The 22684-nt window shown below is 40.1% G+C and overlaps 1 protein-coding gene across 2 annotated transcripts in view; it reads left to right on the top strand.

Annotated features, from left to right (window-relative positions):
* The window catches only part of BCHE (butyrylcholinesterase), a 1038257-nt gene that overhangs the window by 635105 nt on the left and 380468 nt on the right, over positions 1-22684 (top strand). The gene's annotated exons all lie outside the window — the stretch shown is intronic.

Here is a 22684-nt window from a genome sequence, read left to right as displayed (position 1 = left end):
TAACCCATAAGGCAAGCCACCACACAGTGCACCATTCTGGTCATTGGAGACTCCATTGTGAGACACACTGATGTCCTTCTCACTAGGCTGAGTCAGGAGAAAGTCATAGTCAGTTCTTTATCAGGGGCCAGGATCTGCCATATTATGCACACACTCAGGTCATTGGACAACATGTACCAGCATGACTCAGTCATACTCCATGCTGCTGAAAATAGTCTGAGACGTACCTCCATAAATTGTATGGAGAGAGAATTCATGGAGCTCTCAGGGTATGTGTCCCAGGCTGGTATGAGCCTACCAATGAGCAGCATTTTACCTTCTCCAAGGATGATGCCACAATAGGAACAAAAGATGACAACTTTAATACTTGGCTTAATTTCTGGTGTTATTCTAACGGAGTGCAATGTTTGTCAGCATGGAAGGAGAAAGTCAACAGACCACGCTGCTTTGCCAGGGATGGTCTGCACCTCTCCCCTCTAGGCTTTTGAATATTAGCTAAAATTTTGCCGTCCCCATAGTGCCTTTTTTTAGGCAATGCCAGACTCACAGTACTTCCGAGATAGCAAATCAAAACTAAGAAAATCTAAAGGTGTAAATGCTCAATGGTAGGAGCCTAAACAAAAAACTCCACTCCCTAGAAGCTCTCTTCACCCTGGAGAATGCTGACATCTGTGCGGTCATCGATACATGGTTTAAAGCCATGGAGGGCACACTGACAATGCGAGGTTATAATGCCTTCCACACATTTAGACCATCTACTCCACAGACAGGGACTAAAGGTCTCAGTTTAAACCAAAATAAATATACCTCAAGGCTGGTCAAACAGGACAATGCACTTGAGCTTCCCCATGTTCAAATCACCACAGGCAAAATTCAATACCACTTCCTTGCAAGCTATAGGTCCCACTCTATGACCCAGGAAACCCATACCAGGTATTTAAACTTATTGGAAACGCTTAAAATCCAGACCAATATGATTTTCATGGGCAATTTTAATTACACAGCTATTAACTGGGAATCAGATATGACACCAAATGTACAGGCACAAAGATTCCTGGATTTTGTAAATGCAAGCTTCCGGGACCAGATTGTCAATACACCAACCAGGAGTGCAGCATTCTGGATCTTATCCTTACTAATACAGAAGAGTGCTGCATACTCCATAGTGTAATAATGTCATCTCTGATATTCAGAAACTATTCTAAGGCCAACTTCCTGCTATTAAGTGATAACCTGGCAAAATTTCAAGCCCCATAAGCCCATAGAATACTGCTGCCTATGTGGAAAAGTTCTCAGAAAGCCTATACAAGCATGTTAATAGCTGTATAGAGACAGTTGTACCCACCAGGAAGAAGTACAGAACTAACTAAAAAAAAGCCACTCTGGTGAAATCACAACATCAATAGACTGTATGAGAGAAGAAAGAAAATAATCACAAAAATTAGGAGGTGCAGCACCCAGCAGTATAAAAGCACTCATCAAATGAAACAAACAACTCAGAGGACAAATAAAGTCTGTCAAAGCCAAATTTAAGGTACATTTGGCCTCCTAGGTCAGGCACAGCCACAAGGAATTCATTAGTTATGTCCATAACCTCAAAGGCAATACACAGTTGTGTACAGAGCTCATGATTAATGGAGCCACCTATACTGAGCCAGAAAATATAGCAAACCTACTGGCCAACAAATTTATTTCCAGGTTTACTCCTATCTCCCCACCTCAACATTTCCTCAGAAAATACCATCAAATGTAACTCCACCTGCTATCACTAGGGGAACGCGTCCTTAATGCTCTCTCAGGCAAAGAATATTGCATCAGTGGGCCCAAACAATACCCCAGGATGCCTTCTTAATAGCATGAAACATGACCTATCAGGCCTTCAGGAATTGCTATATAACTGTAGCCTCAAAATGTTCATGGAAATGATCAATAATGACATAGGAAATCTCCAGAACAGGACCCAACTCAATTTGGTTTAATTCAAGGGCGGGACATGCCTACTTAACCTGGTGGGCGTCTTTGAGAACATCACCAAAGCAATGTATGAGGGCAGAACGGTTCATGCTGACTAACTTGACCTAACCAAAGCATTTGACACAGTACCCCATGGAGGTTAGGCACAAACCCTTATGTCACCTGATGGATTGCCAGTTGGATCACAGACATGACCCAGGAAGTTATAATTGGGGATTCCTTCCCTACAAAGAGGCCAGTCACAAATAGAGTTCCTCAGGAATTAGTCCTGGGACAGCTTCTTTTTGGCATTTACTTCTCCGAAGTCAAGGCCAATGTCTATGGCCTCCTTGCTGACTAAATTTGCAGATGCTTGTAAGTTAGGAGCTGTCACTGACTCCCCCACTGACACAACTGTTCTCGAAGAAGGGCTGACACAGGCAAACAACTGTTGTCAGAGCCATGGACTAAAACTAACTGCCAAGAAATGCATAATAGCATATTTCAGGAAGTCATCCACCCCTGATAAATATCATATGGACAACACACCCAAAGAGTTGACCCAGTGGTCAGGACTTGGGGACACATATAGACAGTAATCTAGCCTTTGACCATCATGTGTCTGCACTAGTGAGGAAATCATTCTATGTTGCACAGCTTATTAACATAGGTATGGCATCCAGGTCCAAGGAAGTAATTGCTCCACTGTAGTTGGTATTTATCAGACCTGTCATTGAGTACAGTTCCCAGTTTGGTGTGTACCTAACCAAGCATATCCAGCAATTGGAATGTCCACAGAGGTTCCTCACTATAAGAATACAGGGAGTAAGTAACATGTCCCATGCTGACCGCCTCAAGGTCCTATCTCTGTATTCTGTCTCCTACAGGCTCTTGAGGGGAGATCTATGCCTGGCATTGTCAGACCCAACTCTGATGGAACTCTTGCATATCAGCAAGGAAACAGCACCAGAGTTACCCATTCTAAAGACTTAAACCTTACCTGTGATATAAATAGGACCTGCTGGAGAGGCAGGTGTGTATCCCAGAGACTACCCCCTTCTTTGGAACAGGCTGCCATCCATGTGAAGCAGAGTTGCTTCCTAACCCAATTCAAGTGTAACTTGGGCAATTGGAAGGGGAACAGGAACTATATCCCTGGTTTGGCACCTATGTCTCTAATGGACGTAGGCTGCCTGTAAATGGTTCATCTCCCAGGAGTCTGCTTGTAAATGTTTCAACTTCCAAGCCTCTGCCTACACTTATCAAAGGTACCAGAACTTGCCAGAGATTTGGGATGCATGGCTAGGCTAAAAAAGGCCCTTGTGGCCATTAGCCTAGTAAACACCTATGAACCCATGTCACCCAGCTCATAAGTAAGGGCATGGCATCTGTGTCCAAGGAAGTCATAGTGCCACTTTATTCAGCCCATATCAGACCCAGCATTGATTATAATGCTTCCTTCAGAATGTACCTCACCAGACGTATGCAGCAGTATAATCCCTACAAATATTACTTTCCGGGAGAATCCAGGGTATAAGCATATTGCCCTATCTCTACACTTACAAGTTAGTGTGTTGCAATCTTTGCCTGTTCTACAAGGCATCCTCAAATTCAGGTCTGTTTGCACATCCAAAAACAAACAGCATCCAAACCACTAGATCAAAGGATATAAATTTTGCTTGCGACATAAGCAGAACATGTTGGCAAAACAGATACATGTCTCAGAGGATCCCCAGGCTTCCCAACCATGTGAAGCAAAGTCCACGCTGAATTTAATTTAGGTGTGTAACCTTGACCAGTGGATGAAAAATAGAAAATTTATCCCAGGTCTGGCCCCTATGTCTCTGCTATACAGAGGCAGACGGCAACTATGTCCAACCTAACTCTGACCCCCCCCACACAGAACATTTAGAAACTTCCTAACATATAGGCACAAGTCTCCTCTAAGCAGCCTATATGCTACTGAGTACAGTGACAGACTTCAGTCTGTGAGACACTGGATCTGCTTAGTTAAAAATCTCTGGGGTCTCTCCAGTTGCTGCAGGTTCCTGGTACAGTGCATACCAAAGGGGGCATTATACTCAATTATGGTCCTGATAAGGGATGAGTTTAAGAGGGGTTATAACCCCTTTTGCTCTTGAGGCTATGCCTTTGCTAATCAAATGTATGACGTAGAATGCCTTTCTTACTACAGTGGACACATGGTGGCGAAAGTTTAGGTCACAGTCTACTTGTGTGCCCAAATCCCTCTCTACAGCATTCGTACTTAAGGTATTGTTGTTTATTTGATAATTAGTAGGGACGTTGCTTTTACAGAAGGAGATGATGATGCATTGTTTTGCATTTAGTTTGAGTCCACGGCTTTGGCACCTATCATTGGTATGTATAACCCATCCTGGAGTACACTGACATTATTTGGGGAGTCAACAATCATGTCAAGTTTGCAGTCCTCAGCAAACTTGGTTAGCCACAATCCCTTTGTTTTGGCCTGAACTTCTGAGAAGAAAATACCAAAACAAAGGAGGTCCAATACTGACCCTTGTGGAATCCCAGTGGTGCAAGTCTGCTGGTTGAGGTGTAGTCACCCACTTTGATAGCTTGTGTACAGTTAGTGAGCAAGTTTGTGACCCACCTAACAACAAAGGGGGTGACATTTAGATGGGTGAGTTTGTCAATAATGCCTGAATGGGGGATTGTGTCAAAGGCCTTCGCCAAGTCCAGGTATGCTGTGTGCACAGATTTGCCCTCATCTATGGCCCTGTCACATTTTTGAAGATGTTTACTAGGTTTAACCAGCAGGATTGACCCTTTACATAGCTGGACTGGGTTGGTTCAAGGGTTTGGAGGTCACCTATATCTTTATTTATGAGATCCATGATGATACGTTCAATGGCCTTGCAGATAAGGCTTATGGATCTATAATTCCAAGGATCTGTTGCTAAGCTGCCCTTGTGGAGGGAGGTAACAGTTACAGTTTTCCATTTATCTGGGACAAATCCTGTATTCAGGCTATGGTTAAATAGGGTGCCTTAGGGTGTTGCTAATTCCTGTTTTAGTTTGTTTAGAATGCAGCTTTAATGACCTGTTCTTTAATTATATAGAGTGGAGTAGCTGTTGAAGGTATGGTTTGTGATATTTTTGGAGGGATAAAGGGGAGAAATTTTCACCAAACCTGTCTGCTATTAGGTTAGTAATTTCTGCAGGATCAGTGTGTGTGATATCATTTGTTACTAATTCAGCACATGTCTGGGTCCTACCTTTTAGATAACGGATGTAACTAAAGAAAGCCTTACGGTTATCCTTAGTTGAGTTTGCTAAATTGTTGTCGAAGTTGCCCTTAAAGTATTTTATAAGTTGTCTTATTTGTTTATTTAGACTTGGTAGGGTACTTTTCCAGTGCTGGGACCGCTCTTTGGTATTTTTAGTCAACAACTTCTCACGCTTGTTGTATAGTTTATTTATGCGAGATGTCCACTAGGGTAGCTTGTTTTTTCTTAAGTCTCTTACTTTGGTCCTGTCTGGCACAGCAGAGTATATACATTTGTATATGTGTTAGTACAGGGCATTAGAGTATACTTTAGTATAGTTACCAAGACCATCTGTGTGGACTGGGGCTTGGAAATCATTTATGTCAATCCCTAGGAGGGTATAATTGGCTTTGGTGATGGGTTCTGGAGTTATTGCTACTTCAAAATTGACTGATTTGTGATCAGATTTTACTAATGAGGGTCCTACACGTACGGCACCACAATGATCTCTCATACTGGAGAGAACCAGGTCAAGTATATTTGAGCCCTTGTATAATTTTGTACAATTTGTTCCAGGGCATTTGAGTTAACAAAGTCAAGGAGCTTTTGTGCAAATAAGTTGGGGCTCATATAGGTTTCCCATTTGATAGTAGGATAGTTAAAATCCCCCATCACAAGAGTGTGAGGTTGTATTTTGATTGACTCAAGTAAAACCAAATAAGCCGCATGAGAATCTTGGTTCATGGAGGGGATCTGTAATTAGCAATGACTTGAAGGGGGTCTTGCCCACGGTAATCTGAACTTGGAGTAGCTCCATAGAGTTATCTTGTCTAATTAGTCTGGAAGAATATTTATCTTTATTGTAGATAGATACTCCACCAACTTTGGTTCTCTTACTTTCATTTTGTGATCTGAAGGTGTGGAAGGCATTGTAGTCTTGCAAGGCCGGGGTACTGTCTGTGGCCTTGAACCAGGTTTCTGTGAATGTACAAGTATCTACATCATCCAAGGAAAGGAATGTCTATAAGAGAGTGCAGCTTGTGGTTTGAAGTCCTAGCATTCAGCAGCATAACCCTTATTTTGTTTGTGATGGATACTTTCACATAGGAAGTTTTGTTTTTGAGACCTTGCCTAAAAAATGCATTATGAGGAGGCAAGAGTTTTAGCCAGCAGCCAAAAGCTCAGAGGTGCCAGGTACAGACATCTCTGGCAAAGCAGCAAGGTCTATCAGCCATGTCATCACAGAAACTGGATCCCCCTTGAATGACATCAGAAACTAAGCCAATTATTAAAGTCAGTCATTTTTTGTTTATATTGTGGCAACATTCTAGGTGAAGGTAAAATGCTGCTCAAGGCTAGGGACATACCTGCCTGGGACACATATTCAGAGAGTTCAATCACGTCTCTCTTCATATGCCCAGTGAGGTATATCTTAAATTGTTCACACCAACATGAGCTATGACTAAGTCATAACAGTACTTGTTGTTGAGTGACTTGAGTGCATGTGTGATCTGACAAATCTTGGCACCAGACATGCAACTGATCATGACTTTCTGCTTATCCAACATGGTGAGCAGGATGTCAGTGTGTCTTGCTATAGAATCTCCAGTAACAAGATAAATGGTTTAGTTATTTTGCACCTTAAGGGCCCAGTTGGTGAGATAATGATGTTATGTGTCTTGAGTGCTGTGGGTGCTGTGTTAGGTGTAGCAACCTTTTGCTTAGGAGGTCTGTGGTGTTTAGGTAAATTTTTGGATAGCATCTCTGCGTATGATGGTCTGTGTGTAGAGTTCAGGCTTTTTCTATGAGTTGTGGTATGTTTGCTTTGTGTAAGAGTTGTGGTGCTTGAGCTGACAACCACTTTGGTGTTATTATATGGTGCACGAGCGACCAGGGATTCCATCTTCTTGGTGTAGATACATCTGTCGCACTCCATACTAGAGTGAGTTAGTAGTAGAGGGTTGTCTGTGTACATGAGGCAGTTGCTACACCACCTCAGTAGACCCATATCAACCAGGTAGGCAGGAAAAACAAGGGTAGTCTGACTCTCCACAATGCTCACTTTAGACCTGTTACTGAATAGAGCATTCACTTGATCTCAGAGTAGTTTTGGAAGATCAGTGGTGCAGAAGCAGGTCATCAGACTCATTCAAGCTGTGTTAAAAACAAGCACAAACCCACACAGATGTGGGGCTTTTATAACAAACAAGAGGAAATAGTTGGAAACAAATTAACTAATCCTAAAGCTCAAAACTGAGCCATTACAGTAACTTTCAATTAGATCAGTCCAAACTGTACCTTCCTCCCATGAAGGCACAGGTGAGCCTCTCCAACAAAAGATTTCCTAATTTAGTGCTCAATCTGCACAACCAGGACTAGATTCAGCAAGTCTGCATCTAGCCTATGCTAGAGCAAATAGAAGTGCAAACAAGAATCAGAACATAGCAAATACTTAGTAAAAAACAGTTGAAATTGCAGCAGATATGGTTTAAATACAGCAAATACAATTAAAACACAGTACAAGTGCAGAAAGTTTAAATAAAGGATTTAGTGATGAGGTTAAAGCAGGAAAAAGACACTTAGAATAACAGACACAATACGCATTCATCCAGCAATTTGCAACTGAGAAGGGTGGAGACTATCCTCTTCTCCCACAAGAGTGTGGACCAACAAACCTTCTTATGTAAAATAACTTTCCTGAAGCCCAAGTGCTTAAAACAGAACTAAGATACCTTTAGAATAACAGACACAATAAGCCTTCAACCAGCAATTCCCAACTTAGAAGGATGTAAGCTACCTCTCCTGCCACAAGAGTGTAGACTGCAACGTTAAGATAACTAATTTGAAACCCAGGTACTTAAATCAAAACTAACAGGCTCAGAATAACAGTTACAATTAAAAAAGGCCACTAACAGGCAGTAAAAAACACAAATAAGTAATTTTAAGAACAAGTAACAAAAAGCAAAATGAAGTAATAAAGTATGAAGAAGCGCAGATACAGTAAAAGTAGTCAAATAAAATATTTTTTAGTAAGTGTGAAGGGAGGAAACAAGATAATTCAAGTTTAAGAGGGTAAGGGGTTGGGCCTTCCCAAATTATTAATAGTAGGGGTGGGCAAACTAGCTAGGGTTATAAAGGACTTGGTGGTCGTTAGCCTATTATATACTGATGAAGTTTTAAAACAGAAAGAATCAGAGGTGAACATAGAGAAATATGATTACGAATTAATGGACTTAGTTAATTTTTGATACACATATAACAGAGCCTTATTTTCCCTCCCATTTTATTCTTTTATTTTTTGCTACATACTTTCTTCTATTCTCCATTTACTATATATTTTAGTATAAAAGAGTTTTCTACCACATGCAACACATAAGTACATAAACCAAGAATGTTGCATAAACTGGTCAATAGAACAAAGGTAATTAACAAATCTAATCATATTAAATGTATTATATGTGTTCAAAGTAAAAAAAAATAACAGATATTAAAGGTATTTTAGTGGAATTTAATTACTATAGAGACATTATTTATATAAATATTCAAGTAAAAATACTTAGATAATTACCTTAATAAAAATATGCATGTGCTGTCTAAACATACTGATAATCACAAAGTAATGGGACACAGATAAAAATCTTAAGGACAGTAAAGCAACACATTAATAGTTTTATTCCTGAGCCCCTTTAAATATTTCAAACTAGAATAATGTATAGTTGTGTCAGTTGAACCTAACATAACAGTAGATGTTGAAATGATCACTACTGCAGAGCCTTAGCTATATGGGTTATACCCTGCCAAGGATATAACAGACGGCCAGGTTCCAAAGCTTCAGGTCTCCTTCCATGCGCCCAAACTGCCAAGCAGCTCGAACTGAGCTGACTAAAAGACAAGTTTGCCAGCAGAGAGAGGGAGGCTGAGCACTGAAAGGGCAAGGCTATGAATAACAAAAAAAAAATAATGTACACAACCTGGCATAAATACACACCAGTAAACAAGGGGGATGGAGGGAGAGAGCAGCTACTACAACTGTGATCATTCACACATCTGCTGTTATGGTATGTTTAACTTACACAACTGTACTATGTTCTTCATGTTGATCACTGCTGCAGGAGCCTTAGCTATATGTGTAGATTACCATAGCAACTATATATGGGAGGTGGAAGGCAAAGGGTCCAGGAGTTCCTGGAGAAGGGACCTAGCAAAGCATGATCTATACCTAGAGAAGGAATCCAGGTTGTAGCGCTTTTTATAGGTATGTGCAGAGGACAAAGCAGCTTCAAGAATACTTCTAGAATCTAACCCTTTCCAAAAAGCCATAGAAGAAGCCAAGGTCCTTGTAGAGTGGTCCTTGACCAAGCCTGCAGTAGATCTGTTATAGTGAGTTTACGAAAAGAAAAAGGTATTAGCCTTAGACAACCATTTGTAAATAGTCTGTTTTGCCACCGGTTGTCTCTTCTTCTTACTTTTACAAGAAATGAATGGCTGATCCAATGATCTGAAAGATTTACTTCTGTCAAGAAAATGCCTAAGTTATCTGTGGACATCCATGGTATGGAATATACTTTTCCCCTAATTTTTAGTTTCAGGAAAGAAAACTGGGAGTTATATACTTTGAGGTAAAGTAAACCTAGATACATCTTTATGCATAAAGTAAGTATTAGTTCTCAAAGAAACTGTCCTTGTGGAAAATGAGGTAAGTTTGACTCACCATAAGAGACTGCAACTCAGATATCCTTCTTGCAGAGGTAAGAGCAATCAATAAAACTGTTTTCCATGTTAAGAACCTCATGTCAGCCACAATAACTGATTCAGATGAAGTGAGTGTTAGTTTTTCTAACACAAAATTAAAGTCCCAAGGAGTTTACTTGGAGGCCAATTATGCAAAACCCCTTTCAAGAGCATTTTGACAACTGATTGCCTTGAAAGAGGAAGGTCTGTAGGCAGAGATGCTGAAATGGCTGATAAATGAATCTTGATTGAGTAATAAGAAAGGCTATAGGACAGTAACTCAAACAGATAGTGTAAAACCAGAGAGCAGCTAGCCCTGAATGGGTGCTGATTGTGTTGTTGGCACCAACTAGAAAACTATTTCCATTTGATAATATATGATCTTCTAGTAGTAGGCTTTTTTGCATCCATTAGTACATACTACATATCTTCAGAAAACAGGTGCCTATAATTAATTAAGACCTTATCATCCAGAAAGTCAGTTGAAGATGATTGATGACAGGGTGTGTCAAACACCCCGGTTCTTGTATGAGTAGATCCATTCTGTGATGAAGTGCTCCTGGCCATTTTGAAAAGAAGACAGAACCACAGTTGCCTGGGTCAAAAGGGGGACACCACAACAATCTTGGGGTATTCATTCTGAATCTTCAGAAGTTCCCTGGATGTAAGTGAAAAGTTTGGAGACACAAACAGGGATAATCCTGTCCAAAGAAAAGAAAAGGCATCTGTCTTCCAGACCTTCTTCCATGGAGTCCTGGAATAGAATTTTGCTAGTTGATTGTTCAGAGAGGAGGCAAAGAGGTCTACTTGAGGAACTCCTCATAGGTAGATCAAATCTTGGAAGACACCAAGATCTAGTTTCCATTTGTGAGGGTCTGCTCTGATTCTGCTCAGTTTGGCTGCCACACAGTTTTGCTCTGACAGAGTGTAGGATCCCTGTAGAGTGAGAAGTGAAGCTATATAACAAGCTAACACAGCTAGTCTCCAAAGGGGATATGAACTGTTTTCCCCTTGCTTGTTGATGTACGACATCACTCTGGTATTGCCTGTAACTACTTGAAGAGGTCCCGAGGACCAAAGATGGTTCAGAGAATTTAGTGCCTTGATCAAGGCAAGCATCACCTTGATATTTATGTGCTTGCATCTGTCCTTGGTCTCACACACTCCCTGCACTTTTATCTTTTATCTCTCCAGAAACTGCTCATGAAGCAATGTCTGAAGCATCTGTGGTGACTGACTGCTTCACAGCAGGGAAGGAGAAGAGGAGACCTTGATTTTAAGATATCTGTTGTCTCCAGCAAGTAATTTCTCTTCTGACAAACCCCAGTGCTGGTATCTGAAAATATAAAGGATGTTGATGCTGGGACCAAAGAGACTTCAGATGCTACTGCGTCTTTCTCACTTTCTCATGTTAGTCTTTCCAAGGGTATCATGAGAATCATAGATGCCATGAGACCCCAAATCCTGAGGCATTTGCTTGTAATGACTGATGTCAGAGTGGAAAACCTTAGAAATAGATCTAAATAATGATCTAATTTTTCCTGTTGAAGAAAAACTGTTTGAATGGAGGTGTCTAGTTGACATCCCAGGGGCACAGTACCATATGGGGGAGTCAAGAAAGACTTTTGAATGTTCTCTTATAATCTCAGCTTGTGCAAGAAATCTCTCACGTAAGAGAGAGATTCCTGTCATTTTGAAAAAGGCTGCAAAGATAGACAAATCGTCTAAATATGGAAAAATGTAGATACCCTGTACCCTGCACAATGAGCTATAACTAAAACCAGACACTTTGTGAAAACTCTTGGTGCAGTGGAAAGACCAAAGGGTAAGGCAGAGAACTGATAATATGATCTAGACACACAAAACAATAAGAAATGCCTGAAGTGTGGATGAATAAGAGCATGATGATAAACTTTTTTTAAATCTAGTCTTACTAAGAAACTTGAAAGAGGAAGAAGAGCCTACAGGTTGTGAAGTGATATCATTTTGAATTCAGGCACTATCTCAAGCTGGTCTCCCAGTATTTTCTTTCTTTGGGATTGGGAACATCCTTGAATAAAGTCCCTTCCCCACCTGTGAAGGAGGAACTGGTTCTATCACTCCTTGGGACGACATGTGATGAAGAACATGTGGAACCAAAACAGTCTGATCTGCAGAATGAGGAATGACCCCCTGGAAAGGAAGAATTTCCTCCCACTGCCATCTGTAACCCTGCTGAATGATTTTCAGAACCTATTTATCTGAAACAGTCTGTTGCCAGAGAAAAATGGAGATTCAGACTTTCTTGAAGAGGAAGAAGGCCAGGGTGGGAGGGGAATCACAAGGTCTCTTGAATAGTTATATAGACATGCTGAACTGTCCTTGGTTTGGGGAGGTTTGAAACTTCTTTTTGGAACCTCCTAGCCACTTCTTCTTAAACATCTGTTTACTTGAATTCCATTGAGACTGTTTATTGTTTTTTTTCTTGAAATTGGGTAAGGAGAAACAGAATCCCTTGGACAATTTGGAAAAGGAGGGCTGATAAATCTTTGAGATTCCCTGAATCAGCTTACCTCTTTCATCACATTTTATTATGAGATCTGCAACAGAGGGGCCAATCACTAAATTTCTATCCAAGGGAGAATTTAAAATCTCATTTTCAACTTCATTTGGAATATTCTGAGAATGTAGCCAAGGAAACCTCCTTCAAATTATACCAGTGGACATAGCCCTGGAATAAGTATCAACAGAGCCATATACACACAGCAAACAATGAGTATTGACCTTTGCAATAGAAGAAGCTGTATTATTTAAAGCAGATTCTTCCTTCTTCACAAGAAACTGTAGATAAATTCTGCATATTTTCACAGTATGTCAGAATAAAGTTTAACATATGAGCCTGACAACTAAAAATTCTGAAATTCAAAGTTGCAGAAGTGTACTGTTTTTTCACATACCCATCAATAATTTCCCATCTTTATTAGAAGAAGGATTGGAATTAACTAAGTACTTATCAGGAGAGGAGTCAAATAAGGTTATAGCTGCAAGGTCAGGTTTGGGAATAATGCATAAAATTTAAAAAGACTGAGGAACTTTATGCATGCTATCTGCCTTTTTAGGGACAGCTGACTGACTATCAGGAAAATTGCAGGCAGTAATAAACACATCATCTAAAGCTGACAAGACAGGAGAAATGGATCTTGGTTCTGGAAAATCCTTCTGTAACAACTCATAGCATTTTTGAGGGACTGAGAAACATCAATGTTTTCCAACTGAAAACACTGGAGCATTCTAGCAATAGTCTCAGAGGAAGAGAAACCCCCACATGGAGAATCAGAAAGTGAGCTCTCTTCTGAGTCAGAACCAGAAATTTGAGCACAAAACCCTTAATCTGTCCCTCCATTCCAGTTCAGATTTAGAATCTTGAATCTGTTCAGGAAAGGAGGGAATTCCCTTTCTTTTACTGGAAATTACTCTACAAGAAGGATCAATAGCCTAAATCAAACCCTGAACCAGTCCCAGTAAACTACTCCTATCCAAAGAAATTTGAGGAGGAATAGATACATGCCTGGTTTTCTGTTTCTTTATGACAAGAAAAATGGGGCCAACGGTGTTACTAATGGCAGCTGCTGCTTCCCTAGGGGCGGACAAACATTCTGACACAACACGGGAACCTTCCCCTATTCCCTCTTCTAGGACTGGCATGAGTGGTTCTCCCTTGCTCCCTGGGGGTATTCCAACAGCTGCAGAAGACATGGCAGTCCCCTAGTGGATGTAGGTGCTATACCAGTGAGATCCTAGGTGAAAGGTGAGTGGGCTGAGACAATAAATGGCCACAGCAGAGTCACGCACATGTTGCTGAGGCAAATTGCTAGCCTGCTGTCGTGGCAAAGGCTGTTTGCTTAACTTTTCCTTTTTGTGGCTGGAAGAAGGACCAACCATGGGAGTTCAGTCTGTTCGATGGTCAAGCCCAAAATGGTGCCTCTATTCTGGTAAAACAAACAACAATGTCAGTAAAACTACCAGTCAACAAAAGATATATATATATATATATATATATATATATATATATCTTCTTGTTGTTGTGTCTTTCGGCTTATCCTGGTTAGGAACTCCGGTCCGCTAATGTTTGGTAGAGGATTTTTATGTGCCGAGTTACCAGCCCTGATGCACAACCTTCAACAAAGGCACGCCCATTCACGTATGCCTCCACACAGAAGACTCTCTAGCTGAGAATCGAACAGGACAATGTCTTGCTGTGAGGCGACAACGCTACCGCAGCACCACTATCGCGGGTCATATCTCTCTCTCTATATATATATATATATATATATATATATATATATATATATATATATATATAAATGTTTATGTGTGTGTGTGTGTGTGTGTGTGTGTGTGTGTGTGTATATATATATATATATATATATATATATATTTTTTTTTTTTTACAGAAAAACACAGTAAAAGCATTTTCCCAATGCTATGTCATCCCCACGTTGTTAAAATAAATACAGTGTCTGTACAGAAAATGTTTTATCAGTTAGATAACACAAATTTTAAAGTGACAGAAACAATGAGCGCTCCATTTAATAGTACTGTACAGCTGTGAGACAATCAGTTAAACATAACACTCCTAGTTTAAAATAACTTTCCTGAAGAGGAGAGTAATAAAACATCAATAAAAGTGTGATTTCTCTGAAGGGAAGGCACAGGCAAACAGTTGATCCTCAAAAGCCTCAGGGGAGCATACTCTTTTTAAGCAGTAAAGCTCTGAAGGGCTTCACACCCAGATTTGTTTTTTAGTCAGCTCAGCTTGAGCTGCTTGACAGTTGGGGTAAGTGGAAGGTGCCCTCAAGCTGGCCTCATATAACCTATATAGCTTAGGCTACTGCAGGAATTATCAATATGAAGAACATCTCAATTAAAAACCAAAGTTTATAGGGGAGATCAACTAAACAACAAATACCTCTATCTTAGAAAACTCACTTGTAACCCAACTTCTCAGACAAGACAAGAACAAGTGTCCAATTGAATTTTCTTTATACAGGCCAGTCACATTAATAAATGTAGATTGCAAAATACTTGTATCAGTGATTGCAAAACACTTGTCACAATATTTGATAGAGTAAGTAAATACATGAAAAAATAGAAGTAGACAGGGCAAAATTTGTTTTCAAAAGACAAACCCAGTATAATGTACAAATAATAATAATTTAATAGAAAACCATAATCACAGTAACAAACAGCTAGTAACTGTTAGGTGGGTATAGAAAAGGCATTCAATATGATTAATTGGAATTATTTGCTCACAGTATTAAACAAATTTAGCTTTGCAAAATATTTATAAATATGCTGAATTCATTATACTCTAATAACAAGGCATATGATAAAACTTTCTCCATTTTTCAGGTGGAATAGATGGTAAGGAGTTGTTAAACAAGGCTCCATTTTCATCTTTGTTGTTTGCATTGGTTACAGAGCCATTAGCCAATGGTAAGAGGACAATTAATGCACAGAAATAAATGATTATAAATCAAAATTTCGGTTTGAAGATGTCATCTTTATACCTTTTACAAATATAGGCATATAATGCTTGTAATATTTCAAAGTATATTATAATTAAAACTGAGTAATAAAACTAAACTTTTAATTGTAAAACCTAAACAAAACTATAATTTAACACTAAAAGAACAAAATAATTTAAGTGAACATAAAGAAACTAAATATCTAGAAATTATTGTACAAATTTATTAAAAAGCCTATGGCTTGTACTAGAAAGGCCTTACTCCCATGATGCATTATTTTGTGATTCAGAGACATGTTATCCATGACAATGTAAGGCCTCAGTATCAGCTAATTTGCTTTTTTCTGAATTGCATTTACTTTTGCAACATGCAGATCATTGCTGATCTGTGTATTGTAGTAGTCCACTGCTGTTCATGAAAGTATTGGCATTTCCCCGAATCACTTGCCCACACATAAGTGTACAAAACACAAACACACAAACTTACACAGACCACAGTCCCCATATCTGTCCCTGACTTGTGTGCCCCTCATGATTCCATCCTACCCCTGATCTCTGTCCTGAAGTTGGTACTGTTACAATACTTTATTATTGAGTAGTGCCTGATAGTTAATGGTTCCTCATATCCCAATCCCAGAGGTCTTTTATGTGCCATTATAGCGCAAGTCTTTAGAGTAATTCCAGTGGGATAGTATTTCCCTCACTCCATGATTCCATAATGCTACGGGAGCCATTAAGGCATTTAAGGAAAATGTATCCCTGATGAATAGTGTTCCCCTTCCCACCCCAGATCCCTGTACTTCTGCCAGTGCCTTTAAGGAAAATGTATTCCTGGTAATTAATGTTTCCACCCCCCCCCCCCACCCCCAGATCCCTGTGCTACTAACTGTGTCATTAATTCTTTTGGGGGAAATGTACCCCTGGTGGCTATTGCTTTCTTCAACCCCCTGATCCCTGTAATGCTGCCGGTGCTGTTAAGGCACTTATAGAAAACATATCCGTAGTGGCTACTTTTCTATCCATCCCCATACTGTTGCCGATGCCATTAAGTCATTAAGACACATAAGGAAAATGTATCGCTGGTGGTTAGTGTTTCCCCCTAACTTCCAATACCTGTACTGCTACATGTGATGTTAAGAAACTTCAAGGATGAATTATCCCTACTGTCTAGTGGCTTCTCCCACCCCCCGATCCCTATACCACAACCATGGTGCCTAGTTCAGCATTGCCTTTTGGCTGTGTTTTGTACTGCAGTGTACTGGGGATGGCCATGCTGATCTATACAGCCAAGCAATTTTGAGCATCGCTGAGCATGTGGCAGTTCTGGGCAGGAGGGAGCACTGGTCATGGAGCCTATTTTCAGTGATGCATGTCTTCATGAAAGAGTACAGTGCAGCATTGTGTCAGGTTACTAACTGAATACCGAAAGGTGACCACGATGTATATATGGAGGTGTACACATCACAGTACCTTCATGAATGGCACCCCCATATGTTAATTAAGGAAACTGTCAATCATCTAATTCAAGATGATGCACAAAAAAAAACTATAGACAGCTTAAAATATATTCAGGCATAGCAGAAAAATATATAAACTGGGACTAAACCCCTTTGTCACCTCACTCATGGATAGGATGCATATAATCAAAATAGAAGTTACCTCCACAAAGAGACCAGTCAACATTGGAGTTCCCCAGGGTTCTGTGCTGGGACCTCTCCTTTTTGTCATCTGTTTTTCTGAAGTAAAAGCCAGTACCAAAGGGCACTGAAACCCCAACTGGTGTGCTAATAGGTAGGTACAAGGCTATCGGCCCAAGGGCCTATGTAAGCCTAGCCAGCAGGGTTCCCTGGCTCTTGCCTCCCAAGGATGCTATTTACCTGAGCCCCTATCGAGCAGGGCCACAGAAGTGATTCCTGGGGTGAATTTCGTATTACCCATCCACTCATCAAGATTTTTTTTGAAGAATTCCAGTGAGGAACTCTGCTTGACATAGATAAGTAGCTTGTTCCAGAGCGTGGGAAGTTTCTGGGACAGGAATCTATCCCTCCAGCATGTTCTGTTAATTGTGGTGATGAGGTGTAGGTCTCTAGAGCGTGCGGCTTGGAGGGATTGGGATTTCTTTAGGTGTAGCATGTCCAACAGCTCTGGGTTTGACATAGCTTTGTATGTTAGGCAGAGATCACCTTGGAGTAGGCGGTATGCTACGGAGTAAAGCTGGAGTTTTTTGAGGCGGTCAGCGTATGGCATCTGTTTGAATCCCATAATCCTCTTTGTGAGGTATTTTTGTGGCCTTTCCAGGTGTTGCAGATGTCTTGTGAGGTACATTCCAAAAGAGGCGTTGTACTCTATAATTGGTCTTATGAGAGCCGAGTAGAGGGGGACAATGACCTCTTTTTTCCTGGATGAGAACCTTTTCATGATGAGGTGTGCCATGTAGAAGGATTTCCTGCCTACTGTGGCAATGTGATTATCAAAGGAGAGGCTACTGTCCACTTGAGTCCCAAGGTCTCTTATCACACCTTCGGTGTTAAGTGGACTGCCACCTATGTGGTAGTTCATGGGTACAGAGTTTTTACCAAAGAGGATGACAATGCACTTTTTGGCTTGAGCTTGAGGCCATGTTTCTGACACCAAGCATCAGTCTCAGTGAGGTCCTATTGAAGGATATCCCCATCGTTTGGGGACTCAGCTTTGGCACCCAATTTGCAGTCATCTTTGAACTTTGTCAGCCAGTCGCTCTCTGTGTTAGCCCATACTTCAGAGAAGTAGATCCCAAACAGAAGAGAACCCAAGACTGAACCCTGTGGTACTCCACTTGTCACAGGTTTGAAGTCATATTTGAAGTCTGCAATTTTTACATTGTGGGTTCTGTCAGTGAGCCAGTTGGCAACCCATCTTGTGACGTATAGATTTATACCCAATTTGGTGAGTTTATCTATGATTCCAGAATGGGGGATGGTGTTGAAAGCCTTGGCGAGGTCAAGATAGGCTGTGTGAACTACCTTACCCTCATCCACGGCTTTGGTAACTGTTTCATAGAATTTGATCAGGTTCAGGAGACATGATCTGCCCTTCACAAACCTGAACTGGATTGGGTCCAGAGTTTGGAGGTTACCAATATCTTTGTTTATGAGTTCCATGATTATACGTTCCATGGCCTTGCAAACCAGGCTCATCAGGCTAATAGGGCGATAATTCCCGGAGTCCCTGGTGACTCCCTCTTTGTGGAGTGGTACAACTGTTGCTGTGCACCATTCAGTGGGTACAAAGCCTGTCGTGAGGCTATGATTGAACATGGTGCTTAGGTCGGGTGCTAGTTCATTCTGAAGTTCGTGTAGAATGCAGCCAGGGATGATGTCCGGTCCCATGGATGCTATGTTTTTGGCTTTGGAGAGTGCAATTTTCACCTGTTCAGTTGTGATTGCAGGGGCACTCCATTCTTCCAGTATGGGTATGGGCCCTTTAGGGGGGTGAGGGGGTGTAAGGTTAGCACTGAACTTATCAGCCAGGATGTTGGCGATATCAGTTGGTTCTGTAATTTTTGTGCCATTGTGCTGTAACTCAGAGCAGATCTGGGTGTTGCCATTGAGATTCTTGACATAGCTATAAAATGCTTTGTGGCTGTCCTTAGAGTCAGTGGTAATCTTGTTTTCATAGCTGGCTTTGAAGGATTTTATGAGGGATCTCAGCTTCTTGCTGAGGCTGACCAGGGAGCTCCTCCACTCATGGGATTTTACTCTGTTTTGCAACAGTTACTTCCTTCTGTTGTAAAGTTTGTTTATAGCAGGGGACCACCAGATTGGCTTCCTTTTTTTGGAGGACTGCATCTTGGTTCTATTAGGGATAGCACTGGTCAATATTTTTTCAATATATTGCTTAAACCTAAATGTATAAATACTACCTTAAAATCTTAAAAAATTAATCTGTGTATATAGAGAAATGCCCAAAAATTCAGAAAGAAGTTCATCAGTCATGGTAATTGCCTTTCACGGGTAGGTCAATTAAGAAAATATTGGGAAAATGTGATTCAGAGACAGCTGTGGCTGCAACAGCGAAGACCTCATTATTCGTTCATTAGTATGTATCTGAATCTCACACTACCACTAGTGCTATTAGACCTGATGGTGATAGTATTCTCCCTAATAGCCCATGCATTACATTGGCAATGGCACCCATCTACACTCACATAAATACACACGCAATCAACAAACAAGCCCCGCCCATAATTTTACCACATTCGTGGACGAACTTACCTATTCACCTACGTGTATGGTGCCTCACATGTGCACACATACAGACTGTTGTTTCCTACCTGCCCCCCTGGTGTGACTTCCAGTCAGAATCACACTCATTCAATCACACATACCCACATCATGCAGATTTGTTCATGCCCCTGCAGACATGTACACATACATCCATATACATGCATGCACTAACATACCCTAACACCCACATCTTTACTGAACATTCACCTCCTATGAGTGTTTCGATTTTCATTTACCCCTCACAGAAATCCTTTCTGTTTCTTTGATGTCTTAAGGGGGTCTCAGCATAGAGGATGGAGGCAGAACTGCATAATAATATAGCATTCCAGGGGAATAGCTGATGTTAATTAGTCATTTACTCTTCTCCAAAAATGCTAGGATGACACAATTTGGATAGCTGACTAATTCTTTACCATATAAAATGTCATTGTTGGAAGAAGAAGGGACCACGGTGAAAACACAGAGGTCAGCCATCTATTAATATGGGAGTACTTGCTGTGCAGATAAGTTCAATGAAGACACGGGTTTGAAGGGGAATTAGTGAGTATATGTGTGTGGACATATGTTTGCATGTCTGTAGTGGCATGAATTAAGTTGCATGAATGCGTGTGTGTGTGTGTGTGTGTGTGTGTGTGTGTGTGTGTGTGTGTGTGTGTGTGTGTGTGTGTGTGCGCATTGGAATATATGTTTAGGTGAATGGATACGTGTTATGTGACTATGATCAACTGTGGGGTTGTCTACTGATGGGCAGATGTGTGTGAATGCCTAGGAATGTATTCTGTTGGGTGTGTGTGGGTGTGTGTGTGCATGTGAATGTAGGGGTGCCTTTGCCAACATGATGCTTGAGTCACTAGGGAGAACACCAGTACCGTCAGATCTAACAATATTAGTGTTGATTAGTGTGTGATTCAGAGACATGCTAATGAGCTGAAAATATGGCCTTTTTCATTGTAGCCATAGGTATTTCTGAATCACATTTTCTTACCACCATGACCTTTGGTGTGCAATTACTATGAGCGGTGAGCCTTTTTCTGAATCCTACAAGCAGCTCTACAGTTTATGTGACACACATAGCACTACAGTGCTTCAGTTCTGACTGCAAATGAGTGCTGAAATGCATAGCACTAAAGATCAATTGGGAACCGTCAATCCTTTACCCTTACCCTTTGCTCCTGAGGTCGCTATTCCGATTGCACCGTCATAGCTACACCTCTGTTCAGTATCTCTCAGGTGACTGTTGTGTATTGCAATGAAAAATTAGATATCATCTGTGATTCCCTAGTTAAACAGAGACTGAGGCTTCTACTCTACTAGCAAAAATCCTTGACAGAAAACAACTTGGTATTTCCAAAATTATGTTGAGTAACAGCAGGTACCACATTAGCTATGCAGTCTGTTTGAAATTCATCTTGACTGTACAGACCACACTTTCCTAAATGTATATCACTTTAAGTGCTTAATTCAGCCAGATGCTTTGTGTGCTGTAAAAAGCCAAACTAGCTTTCATAATGACTGTTGTCATAAAGATCATTAATTTAATGTAGGCAAAGGTATTACATTACCAACAGTTTTTTTGCTTTGCTGGAGGGCAAAAACGCAGAATACATATCGTTACTCTTTTTTAGTGAGGAAAGGTAGTACAACTGAGGAAAAGTGTTGCATCATTATTTCAATATTCTTGTCACATATTTAAACATTTCTGGCAGTGAAAACCACCATATTGGAGTTTACATTTGCTTTGCTTTTGGACTATGCATTTGCAACTTACTTTAGTCATTATCTTAATGAGCAGACTTCAGAAAAAACATCTAACTACAGCAGTGGCAGGAAAGTATTGAGATGCATGCTGGAGCTTCTGAAAGCTAGCTCGTAAGAGCATGTTTTCAATTTGCTGCTTAATGTCTAGCAAAATTTTATCATTTTTTCAACTAATTTATGCGACAAATCATTTTTAGTTATGAAAGTAATAAAAGTATAATTGAGAAACAAATCACATGCAGAGTCTTCTAAGTCACTTACAAACTTGTAAAATGAGGTACTGACCCCAATTTGAAGGTATAATGAGCAGCAAGCATTGCAATTTTTTGTCATTCTTACAAAAAATAAAACTAGTATGTCAGTAACACTGGTTAAGTCAACATTATTTTCCTTTTGCGTGTGTGTAAATAAAGATATTTTAATTAATAATTTAAAATTTTAGTACTATATAGATAACCAATCAGAATAATTAATTTTCTCAGAATCCTTGGTTGTCCTGTCCTTCACTGAATCTTCATTATGTGACCTTTCACATGAAAATGGTTGGGGATGTCTGCTGTAGATCATGTTAATTTGAAGCAAAAGTACTTGCAACAATTTGGAATATAGATCATTTAATAGTATGGATAAGGTGTTTGACTAAATAAAAGATACTCAAGTGTGTTTTGAAAGTAAAGTAGGGAACTGGTTCTTATTTGGAAAAATTATACAATGGTATAAGTTCTCAGACACTGCTTCTTCTATTTTTACACTGGTTTTCTCACAATTTCAGATTATGTTTGTGGCAGGAAATATGTAGAGAACAATGACCTGTGTTGTGGAATGTATTCCTGATGGATTGGTTAAACATGCAGGGTGCATTATATAAAATCAAGACTAATAGAGAATAAAGTAAAATTGCATCTTAAAATAAGTGACATAACAAGAATTTATAAACTGGAGTTGACTGGACCATATAAATGGAAACAAGTGGATGATTTGCAAAATTTGTCCATCTAAATATAAATACTCACGAATCTGAGTGGATCATAAGCTAAGCATTATCATCATATTGGCATTATTTGTAGAAAAGGATGATTTAAAAGATAGCATGATTTTGAAGATTTATATCAAACAGGACTTTGGCTATTTTGCCAAATTGTGATGGAGTCTAATTACACCAGCACTTGAATGTAGGAGTAGGATATGACATCTGAGTAAGAATATAGAAAGAGAGCAGACGC

The sequence above is a fragment of the Protopterus annectens genome, chromosome 4.part1 (assembly GCF_019279795.1).
Source record: "Protopterus annectens isolate FY-2018-M chromosome 4.part1, PAN1.0, whole genome shotgun sequence".
Taxonomy (NCBI): domain Eukaryota; kingdom Metazoa; phylum Chordata; order Ceratodontiformes; family Protopteridae; genus Protopterus; species Protopterus annectens.
This window is presented reverse-complemented; position numbering and strand designations above follow the sequence as displayed.